A 4,054-nucleotide genomic window follows, 5' to 3' on the forward strand; every position below is an offset into this window, starting at 1 on the left:
TCAAGAAGGAGATTTGTAGATTGGTACACATCAGTTATAGATAATAAAGGCTGATGTCATACGACCTGTACTTGGGGAGGTCAGAAAAGGAGTTAAAGGGTAAAAGTTCTGCATCATCTCCAGAAGCTTTAACTCCACAGAGGAAAGCGATTTTTCCTTCACACCAACCTTGTTCATCTCCAGCCAGACTTTGGTGTTCAAACAAAGTGGCACAGTTTTTGCCATCTTTCATTGGAAATCACTGTGTGATGTAAAAAGGCTCCACAGTGAAACGTGGTGTTGTACTGTTGTAGTCGTCCTTCTGGATGCAAAAATGTCTTGGATAACTCAAAAATGTTTAGCAGAAGTTCAAATGAGAATGGACACAACAGTTAAGAATAATCAGCCTTGGACAAGGATAAAATGCACAGAGTGTAAGTTTATTCAAGTATTCAGCAAAGCAGAACACTCTCACAAACTGAGCCCTCTAGAAAGACTGAGGATGTCTCAAAACCGGTCCCCTTATATAGGAAATGGGTGGGTATCGCGCCACCCTCCTTTTTCTTTCTTTGTCGCCCCCAGAGTTGTTATCTAATGGAGGCAGACCCTCACCATATGGTCAGTACTCAGGTTTGGGTTAATGTATGTGGGGTTGTTCTTTTCCACCGGTAGGTTTGTTCATCATTGACATACATTTTTTAAAACATTTCCTGGAACAACCCTTTTGGAGATAGTTGCCATGGATAACAATTAAAAGAGCAACCCTCGGGCGCCCGTATAGCTCACCTGGTTGAGCGGGTGACCCATGAACAGGGGCTACAGTCCCCAACGCAGCGGTTGTGAGTTCGAATCTCCCTCATTCTTCTCCCCCCTTTCCTGTCTCTCTATACTGCTCTAAAAAGAGCAACCCTCTACAAACACAATTCCAGGGAGGCCCACTCTGTTGTGAGGAAACCCCACAACGCTATAGGCCTTCTGAATGTTGGTCTTATAGATCTTCTGCCTCCACAGTACGAGCGAGCCTCCAAACACCAACGGAGAACTATATTTTGACACCGTCTGACCTGTTGACAACCACACAGCAAAAATACAGCGTTTCTATGGGAGGAAAGATGATGTCCAGGGAATAAAAAGAAAAATAAAGAAAAACATCTTCAGAAACTTCACAAGAGACATTTTGAGCTTGCAAAAAGGGAAAGTCAGCGCTTTGGTCCTGTTGGTGCAGCACAGTTTGATGTGATGATGTCACAGCTCGCCGACTTCTGTTTCGGTCGTACTTGGAACACATCACTGATGGTCTACCGTCTTTTTAAAACTGCCAGCAGGTCTCGCAGTTGAGAAAAGTAGCAGGTGTGTATGAATATTAGCTTCAGTTCAGGATAGCATTGACTAACATTAGCTAGCAACCTAACAGTGCTAATATTTCATTCTGCGCTCTAAACACCCCAATAGTATATGTTTTAGATGTAAAAGACTCGACTCTGTGGGTTGTCGTGGCCGAGTGGTTAAGGCGATGGACTAGAAATCCATTGGGGTCTCCCCGCGCAGGTTCGAATCCTGCCGACAACGTGGGAGTGTTTTGAATTGAAATTTGAACTTGGATCACAGAGTGTTCTGCTGGTGCTTCCTCCTGCAGTCCATCCGTGGAAGGTTCGTCTTTCCACACTTTGAAGCTGCAGTAAAACACAATCATGTCCTTTGAGATTCAGTGCTGGACGTTTAGATGCTGCCAGTCGGATCTTTGCTGTATTTCAAAACAGTCCAATGTAGGCGGTAGGATTCAAACCAGAGATTTTGCAAGGTTCCATGGTTTAGGTAGAAGTTTTTGCATGATTTAAAAAAATAAAAATAAAAATGCATGACATGAACTTTGACACTTGATTTATTTATCTTGCTTATACTATGTATGGTTTTGTTTGTGACCAATAAAGTCCTTGAATCCTTGAATCCTTGAAGTTCTGAAATCTGACCCTTAGATGATATGATAATATTTAACAGATTTCTGTTACGTCCCTGAACCAGAACCAGCCACCAGTTTCTGTAGCGTAGTGGTTATCATGTTTGCCTAACATGCAAAAGGTCCCCGGTTTGAGACGGGAAATATTGCCTTTGTTTAAAACTTGTTGGCTTCCTTTTTAGAGGGGTCAGTCATGATTCTACAATTTCAAGCTGCAGTTAAACACAATCATGTCCTTTGAGATTCAGTGCTGGAAGTTTAGCTGCTGCCAGTGAGATCTTTGCTGTATTTAAAAACAGGCCAAGTTGTTGGCAGGATTCAAACCAGCATGGGGAGACCCCAATAGATTTATGGTCTGTCGCCGTAAGTAATTCAGCTGCTTCTCTGTATAAAAATACTCAAAATCTAAAATCTATCCAACCTTGTTCATCACCTGCAAGACCTCTTCTTAAATATGTCAACTAGTCTCCAAGCTGAGAAAAGTTGTGGGTACTTCTGTTAATGCTAGCATTAGCTAACCTGAGCATGCTAACATTAGCTAGCCTACGACAAATTTAGTTACAGCCAATTTACTGAGTGGTTAGGTCGAGGTTTTGCCTGTTTTACCTGACAATACCAATTTGCTTGTTGAAAATACAAGTCAGACTTGCAGTTGTGACAGCAGTAGTGTTCAAAATAGTGTCATTTTCATTTAAAAAAAATTAAATAATGAACATCTTTAATTTTTAAAATAAGATTTCATGGACGTGAAGACATTCCCTTCAAAACATTTCAAAGAAATCAAAACCAACCTCCCTGAAAAAAAAAAAAAGGTAAAAAGGTTTTTTTAAAAAAGTGGATTTTTCAGCTCTGAAGCAAATTTTGGGAAGACGTGTGGCAGTCAATTGTTTTTGTTTTTTTTATGTAGCACCAAAATGACATGTTGGTCTGACATAACTAAGTTGTTTCTACCTACAGCAGACGTTTGGTTGGAATTAAATGAATATTAGTATAAATATTCTTTTATGAAAATTAAAGATGTTTCGTTTTGATCATAAATTAGAGCTTTTTATTATTGTAATTTCTGGGGAAAAAAACAAACAAAAACCAAACAAACAAACAACAAAACAGCAGAAGCTTTGCCATGACTACAAGTTAAAACTGTTTCTTCAGGTTTCTGGGATATTCAGTGAAAAAAAATGATCAGCCAAATATTGTGAAGAATAAGCAATTGGTGAGGTTTTAAAGATGTTTTAAAAGAATCGCGGAAGTTTAAGAATTTAACACAGTGGGGCTGTTTTCCAAAATTCATAACTTCAAAAGTGTTTGGAGTAAAGTTGTAGGATTTTGTCAGGTTCCATGGTTTAGGTAGATGTTTGTGCGTGTTTATTGTTTTTCTGTTTTTGTCTTGACATGAACATGGAAAAGTTCCGAATGATCATCAGACGTTGTCATAATAATACTCAACGGGTTTGTGGAATGTCCCTGAAAGCATCACGATCCGCCAGTTTCCGTAGTGTAGTGGTTATCACGTTCGCCTAACACGCGAAAGGTCCCCGGTTCGAGACCGGGCGGAAACATAGTTTTGTTTAAAATTCCGGTTTGTAAAAGTGAAGCTACCCTGACAAACATGAAATATATAAGAAGACATATATCTGTAAAATACTGACGTAACTAACTATTGCGCAAACAAACATGTAATAAACAAAGAAGCACACGTACTGCTTTGCAATAGTGGCTGAGAAGCTGTGATTCGTTCATTGTGGTCACATGGTATCCTTCACCCTCCTCGTTAGTATAGTGGACAGTATCTCCGCCTGTCACGCGGAAGACCGGGGTTCGATTCCCCGACGGGGAGTGACCGAACTTATTAAACGGTGTGACAAGATTAAATGTTTATGTTGAAAATTACATTCATTCTTTCTCATTATTAATAAGAATAATGCCACCATGAGCTAACCTGAACACTAGCTAGCTTACAACATGTGAAGTTACAACCAGTTTGCTCAGTTTTAAGCGAGAAACGTTTCCAAGTTTTATCTCGAAACATTTGTTTGCTTTTAAGAAAAAATGAGCCAAACTTTAGAAGTTTAACTTTCTGTGACATTGACAATTCTCTACAACGACGATATGATTGAT

General features: G+C 39.6%; 3 non-coding genes across 3 annotated transcripts; all 3 read left to right on the top strand.

The window, feature by feature from the left end:
- The first annotated feature begins 1,466 nt into the window (after positions 1-1,466).
- On the top strand, positions 1,467-1,548 carry trnas-aga (transfer RNA serine (anticodon AGA)). Its single transcript has one exon. It is a non-coding gene; the product is annotated as a tRNA-Ser (tRNA).
- Positions 1,549-3,422: 1,874 nt separating this feature from the next.
- Positions 3,423-3,495, top strand: trnav-aac (transfer RNA valine (anticodon AAC)). Its single transcript has one exon. It is a non-coding gene; the product is annotated as a tRNA-Val (tRNA).
- Positions 3,496-3,701: 206 nt separating this feature from the next.
- On the top strand, positions 3,702-3,773 carry trnad-guc (transfer RNA aspartic acid (anticodon GUC)). The gene has a single exon. It is a non-coding gene; the product is annotated as a tRNA-Asp (tRNA).
- Positions 3,774-4,054: the final 281 nt, after the last annotated feature.

This window comes from Stegastes partitus, unplaced genomic scaffold, assembly GCF_000690725.1.
Source record: "Stegastes partitus isolate 25-593 unplaced genomic scaffold, Stegastes_partitus-1.0.2 Scaffold115, whole genome shotgun sequence".
NCBI lineage: Eukaryota > Metazoa > Chordata > Actinopteri > Pomacentridae > Stegastes > Stegastes partitus.